We start from the raw sequence: 7,141 nt of genomic DNA, 5'->3' as shown, positions 1-7,141 counted from the left end.
CCCTACAGCCATCTCACCCCTAAAATCCCCAAGCTGTAGTCTGACTCTATAGTTTTGCCATCTCCAGGATGTCATATAGGTGAAATCATACAGAATGCAGGGGCTTCCCTGGTGGTTCAACTGGTAAAGAACCTGCCTGCTAGGAGATGTAAGAGACGTGGGTTTGATCCCTGGATCGGGAAGATCCCCTAGAGAAGGAAATGGCAGCCAATCCAGTATTCTTGCCTGGAAAATTCCATGGACAGAGAAGCCTGGCCGGCTACAGTCCATGGGGTCGCAAAAGAGTCAGACATGACTGAGCACGCATGCACAACTACAGAATGCAGCCTTTGGTGTTTGGCCTCTTCCTTTCTGCACAGTACACTTGAGGTCTGCCTGCCGTCCCAGCACCAGCAGCCTGGTCCTGCTTCTCGAGTGCTGTGTCATCATCTAGAGGGGACGCAGTTTGCTTCTCCCTTTGCCAGGTGAATGACTGGGTTGCTTCCAGTTTGCGGAGATGATGAATAAAGCTGCTCTCAATGTTTGCATACAGGTGATTATGTAAATGCCTGTTTTCACCTCTCCTGTGTGAACAGCGAGAAGTAAGGTTGCTGGGTCAGAGTAAATGATGGTTTAAATAATACAAGCTGCTTCCAAAGAGGCTTTACACTTTCAAGTGCCCACCAAGAGCATGGGAACGGGCTGTCCTACATCCTCAGGAGCCAAGGTCTTCACTGTTGAGCCAGTCTAACGTGTGTGTCCTTGTATCTCACTGCTGTTTTTTAAATATATGAACTTTTAAAAATCAGTACATCTAATTACGAGATCTTATTCAAAGTAGTGGCCAATGTGAACAACATTTTAAGATATCTGCAACTGTAACACAACACAAAAGTAACTGATCAAAAGTAGTAGTGGGAAAGTTGCAGGCATTGCTTTTACTACCGTGATTATGCCGCCAGCGTTCAGATTCCCAAGTAAAGCTAAAATTCCAGCTATATCCGTGAAAATAAAGATGTAATATTTTCTTCCATCAAGTTCACAGATACTGCTGACTTCTACGAGGGTTTAGAAGTCCTGCTTTCAGAGTAAATTCTGGACACATTCAGGACACACGGCTGCGAAGACTTAGAGAAGAGGCAGGACCCTATTCAAGAATTCCCTCTGAGTGCAGATGTATGTTCTGTGATGTTTCTGTCCTTGCTGTGTTTGTGGTGGTTGCCGGAGGTTCCCACTTGGAGCCTGTATGTTCAGGACTTGCTTTGATGTATTTGAAAACAAGTTCACCTATTCAAGTTATGGTTTTCCTTGAACAGCAAACAGCTTCCAAGTCCTTATCAGACTGCCAGCTTAGTTAACATGTTAAGGGGAATAATTCATTTCACTGTCTTCCACCTCAGAGGTCAGCAGGGTATGACCTGCGGGGCGGCCAGGGATGGGGGCAATGTGGACACTGTGCTGATGGGGTAGTCCTGGGGGCAGATCTTCGTGGCCAGCCGCCCCTTCTTCTTCAATGCTCAGGCCTCCTGGTACGATGGTGAGAGGGTGGGGGCTGAGTGCGTGGAGTCTACTTCTATTCTGAGCCGTCTTCTAGGTCCTGTGGGTAACCGCAGTCTGAATCATAGGCGCTCTGGACCCCACAGGTCACAAACGGCACAATGACGCGAGTGGGGCCATCTAATTGGTTGAAATCTGGATCGTAAGAGTGGTCTAGCAGCGGCTTGGACAGGTCAGGCAGGAAGCCCTCAGGAGGGTCATAACCCTTACAGACAGCAAAGGCCTCGATGCTGGTGTTCCGGCTGCTCCTGGGCTTGGCACAGAGCACGCTGGAGAAGAAGACACGCAGCTGGCTGTAGACCAGTGTCACATCCCGGCCTCGGAAGATCTTGGCCACAAAGCAGCCCCCTGGCTTCAGGACGTGTGTAGCAATGTTCAGGGCAGCTAGGAGGAGCTGCGACTGCATATACTCATCGACATCGTGGAGGCCGGTCACATCAGGGGCCCCATCGCACACCACTAGGTCTGCGGGGCAGTCCTCAAAGTGCTGGACGATCTCCTTGGCAGTGGACAGCTGGGTGATGTCCCCCTGGATCTGCACCACACCTGGCAGTGGGGCCATAGCCTGCAGATCCACAGCCACCACGCGGCCAGAGCCCTGGCCCCCGATCTTCTGACTCAGCACCTGGGTCCAGCCGCCTGGGGCCGCGCACAGGTCAACAGCCCGCATCACGCCTTGGAAGAGGTGGAATTCCTCATCCAGCTGCAGCAGCTTGAAGGCGCTGTGGGCACGCCAGCCATTCTCCTTGGAGAGGCGGTGATAGACATCCTGCTTGTCCTCTGATGTCCGGCCCATCTCACAGTTTGTCCAGGCACCTGCCAACACTAAGCTCAAAATTTCAGTTTGGAGAAAAGGAGTGAAGCAGGTTGCCAGTCCAGGAGCAGTACAAGCCTCGGCGAGAGCGCAAACCAGTGAGATTTCAGGATTTCAGTTTGTGTTCTCAGTTGATCTGAGTATGTCGCAGATGCCTAAGGGCAAGCAGAGTGTGGCAAGCCTGTCATCAAGGAAAGCGGTCGTTTGTGCAAAGCGGAGACCAGACCTGAATGTACCACGAGTTCTAGTATCTCGTGCCTATGTGGCCAGTCTGGCGAACTCTCTCACTGCTGTTCTGCTGGGGGCACAGGTTCAATCCGTGGTCAGGTCAGGAAACTAGGACCCTGTATACCATGTGGCATGGCCAAAAACGAAAGAAAAGAAAAATGAATTATTTCTCATTAAGTTTTCACAGTTCTTCATTGGGAAATGATAAGAAATATATAATATACTGGTCTCTGTCCCCGGCTCCTGACACAGAGCTCCTAGAACCCATGGAATCTCCTGAGTATCAGGGCTGCCAGGAGGGTCTTTTGATCTAACCAGGTGACTCTTGGTGGGCTCCTGGCCAGAGGATGATCACCAGAAAGACTATATACTATGGTCAGAAGCTTGGAACCTTCAGCCTTACTCCCCATCCTCTGCGGAGTAGAGAAGGGCTAGACATTGAGTTAATGATCAGGCCCAAGTAATGGGACCTCCACTGAATCCCAAAGGACAGGTCTAGGGAAGCTTCCTGCCTGGTGAACGCAGGAAGGTGTGGAGACTGGAGCCCAGCGAGGGCACAGGGGCTCCACACGCCTTCCCCACACTCTGCCCTGTGAATCTCTTCCATCTGGCAGTTCCTGAGTTATACCCTTTAATCATAAACCAGTAACCTAGGAAGTAAACTTTTCCTGAGTTCTGTTCTAGCAAATGATTCAACCTGAGGATAGTGGAATCCTCCTGATTTATAGCCGGTGGGTCAAATGGCCAGGTGACAACCTGGTCTAACTGGCACCTGAACTGGGGTTATCTGAGGGGCTCTGCGCTAGCCTTGGGCTCTCAGCATCCAACTGCGCTCTGCCAGGACAGCTGGCCAATGTCATGGGAACCTGAAGAACTGCTTGGTGTGGGAAACCCCACACATCTGGTGTCAGAAGTGTTGTGAGTGCAGAAAATAGGTGTTTTATTATTATTTATATATTCTATGTACTTCATGTATGGATGTGAGAGTTGGACTGTGAAGAAAGCTGAGCCCCAAAGAATTGATGCTTTTGAACTGTGGTGTTGGAGAAGACTCTTGAGAGTCCCTTGGACTGCAAGGAGATCCAACCAGTCCATTCTAAAGGAGATCAGTCCTGGGTGTTCACTGGAAGGACTGATGCTAAAGCTGAAACTCCAGTACTTTGGCCACCTCATGTGAAGAGTTGACTCAATGGAAAAGACTGATGCTGGGAGGGATTGGGGGCAGGAGAAGGGGACGACAGAGGATGAGATGGCTGAATGGCATCACTGACTGGATGGACGTGAGTTTGAGTGAACTCCAGGAGTTGGTGATGGACAGGGAGCCCTGGCCTGCTACAATTCATGGGGTCACAAAGACTCGGACACGACTGAGCAACTGAACTGAACTGATGTACTTCATAAGTTGTGTCTTTTGCAAATGTTTTCTCCTAGTAACTCTTTTCATTCTCTAAATGTTTTTCACATAGCAAACTTGTTTTTAAGTTCCACTTTTTTTCTTTTATAGATTGTGCTTTTGGTGTTGTATCCAGGAAATCTTTTTTAAAACTTTTATTTTTGGCTGCACCAGGTCTTCACTGCTGCACATGGGCTTTCTCTAGTTGGGGCAGGTAGTGGCTACTATTTGTTGGGGTGCCCAGGCTTCTCATTGCAGTGGCTTCTCCTGTTGCGGAGAACAGGCTCTGGGCACCCGGGTTCAGTAGTTGTGGCACACAGGCTTAACTGCTCCCAAGATCAAGGATCGAACCTGTGTCCCTTGCACTGGCAGGCAGATTCTTATCTACTGTACCACCAGGGAAGTCCCAAGAAATTTTATCCAAGGCTACAAAGATTTTTTTCCTGTATTTCAGAATTGTGAGTTTTACATTTCCGATCCATTTTGCATCCATTCCTACGTATGGTATGAGGTAGGGATTGAGATTATTGCCATAAAGTTTTAAGTTTCAGTTGTTTTAGTTTCTGGATCTGGTTCATGTTTTCATCTGCTTGGTCTCTGATGACCCTGTCTCTTCTCCATGCTTGTTATTTCCTCCTTTTGCTTCTTTCACCATATTAAATACATTTTGCTTATCGTATTCTAGATCCAGCAATTCTATCATCTAACGTATCTTCAGCTGTGAGTCTCACTCCTGAGGGCTCTGTGCTATGTATATTGTGGTTTTCTATTATGAATGTACATTCTGGGGGGTCCGCTGGCCTGAGGCTTGGAGGTGAGGGTTCCTCCAGTGAGGCTAACATTTTCTGAGGTCAGTCCTCTGGGCTTAGACATGGTGCTAATGGCTTCCCTCACTGATTATTCACAAGACCACCAGCAGACCAAGCCCACCATCATCCCATGTGACACAGAGGGAACTGAGGCTGAGAGGGGAGCCTCTCGCATAGGACAAAATGCAGTTGGTATCTTCAGCCCCTCCACTCCTTCACAACTTGGGACTAAAGCCCAGGACACAGGCGATTTCCTATTTCCAAATGTGCTTGAATAAAGTACATGTACTGCAGACAAATATATTTTATAAGATGTTCAGATCTCGTTTCTTCCATCACAGTACATCATATAAATTCAGGGGAAACATTTGTAAGTTTTTCAGATCACATTATCTGATACAGAATTTCTTTTAAAGATTTTTATGTTAACCATTAAAAAACTCTTTATTAAAGTCACAAAGTTGCTTCTGTTTTGTTTTGGCTTTTTGGATGCATGGCATGTGGGACCTCAGCTCCCTGGCCAGGGATCAAACCCACACCCCCTGCATTAGGAGAAGTCTTTTTTGTTTTTTAAATATTTTTTTTGTTTGTTTATTCATTTATTTGGCTGTACCAGGTTGTAGTTACAACATGCAAACTCTTGCTTGTGGCATGTGGGATCTAGTTCCCCAACCAGACATTGAACCTGGCTGCCCTCCATTGGGAGTGCAGAGTCTTAGCCACTGGACCACCAGGGAATTCCCTAGAAGGTGAAGTCTTAACCACTGAACCTCCAGGGAAATCCCTGATATAGAATTTCTATGCAGAAAAATTTGAAGGAAAAAAAATTTTTTAAATTTATTTTTCTGCATCTGGTCTTACTTTACTTGCAGCATTAAGTGATCTTCATTGCTGTCTGTGGGATCTTTAGTTTCGGCAAGTGAGAGCATGGAGTCTTAACTACTGGACCACTAGGGAAGTCCCAAAAACTTTTTCCCGTGTTTTTTTTTTTTTAATTTTATCAGTGTACAGTTGAAATGAAAAGTTGCTTAATTATATACAAAAAGAAACAGAGATGTCATAAAGGAAAAAACAATTATGTAAAAACGTTCTGTGGGTGTGTGTTGTGGTTAGTCTCTCAGTAGTGTCCAACTCTTTGCGACCCCACGGACTGTAGCACACCAGGCTTCTCTGTCCATGGAATTCTCCAGGCAAGAATACCAGAGTGGACTGCCATTCCCTTCACCAGAGGAACTTCCTGACACAGGGATGGAACCCTGGTCTAGTGCATCGCAGGCAGATTCTTTACCATTTGAGCTACAGGCAAGTCCTATGTTTTAACAAAGTAAAAATGTTCTGAACAAAGTTAAAAAGACAAAAATAATCAAGGGGGAAATAATATGCAGTATTTTATTTATAGCTGCAAAGGGAAAATATCCCTAATATAAAAACAGCCCCTACAAATTAGTAAGAAAACAACTTACTGGGGAAATGGGGAAGAGTATGAAGGGCATCTACAGAAGAGATGACAGCGGGCAACAGCAGCTGAGAAAAAGTAACAGAGCTCAACAGCAGAATGCCCTTTCACTTACTCAACTGGCAAACCTTCATGATGTAAAGTAAAGGGTCCTCCCCTACACAGCATACAGGAATATAAGTTGCTATATTTGGGGAGAAATATTCTGTCAATACCTGTTAAGATTTTTACAATTTATTCATTTTTAAAACCAATCATTTATTAAACTTTTTATTTTATACTGGAGTATGGTTGATCACAATAAACTGTGGAAAGTTCTGAAAGAGATGGGAATACCAGACCACTTGGCCTGCCTCTTGAGAAACCTATATGCAGGTCAGGAAGCAACACTTAGAACTGGTCATGGAACAACAGACTGGTTCCAAATAGGAAAAGGAGTACGTCAAGGCTGTATATTGTCACCCTGCTTATTTAACTTATATGCAGAGTACATCATGAGAAACGCTGGGCTGGAAGAAGCACAAGCTGGAATCAAGATTGCCTGGAGAAATATCAATAACTTCAGGTGTGCAGATGACACCACCCTTATGGCAGAAAGTGAAGAGGAACTAAAAAGCCTCTTGATGAAAGTGAAAGAGGAGAGTGAAAAAGTTGGCTTAAAGCTCAACATTCAGAAAACGAAGATCATGGCATCTGGTCCAATCACTTCATGGAAAATAGATGGAGAAACAGTGGAAGCAGTGTCAGACTTTATTTTGGGGGGCTCCAAAATCACTGCAGATGGTGACTGCAGCCATGAAATTAAAAGACGCTTACTCCTTGGAAGAAAAGTTATCACCAACCTAGACAGCATATTCAAAAGCAGAGACATTACTTTGCCAACAAAGGTCCGTCTAGTCAAGGCT

At 46.1% G+C, this 7,141-nt stretch overlaps 1 pseudogene across 1 annotated transcript; it reads right to left on the bottom strand.

The window, feature by feature from the left end:
• Positions 1 to 888: 888 nt before the first annotated feature.
• LOC104997603 lies at positions 889 to 2,848 on the bottom strand (annotated as a pseudogene). Its single transcript, XR_826343.1, has one exon. The product of XR_826343.1 is annotated as a putative tRNA (cytidine(32)/guanosine(34)-2'-O)-methyltransferase (transcript).
• Between the last annotated feature and the right edge of the window lie 4,293 nt (positions 2,849 to 7,141).

The sequence above is a fragment of the Bison bison genome, unplaced genomic scaffold, assembly GCF_000754665.1.
Source record: "Bison bison bison isolate TAMUID 2011002044 unplaced genomic scaffold, Bison_UMD1.0 scf7180017864312, whole genome shotgun sequence".
In the NCBI taxonomy this organism is placed as follows: domain Eukaryota; kingdom Metazoa; phylum Chordata; class Mammalia; order Artiodactyla; family Bovidae; genus Bison; species Bison bison.
The sequence above is the reverse complement of the archived record's forward strand: the minus strand, read 5'-3'. Positions and strand labels throughout refer to the sequence as shown.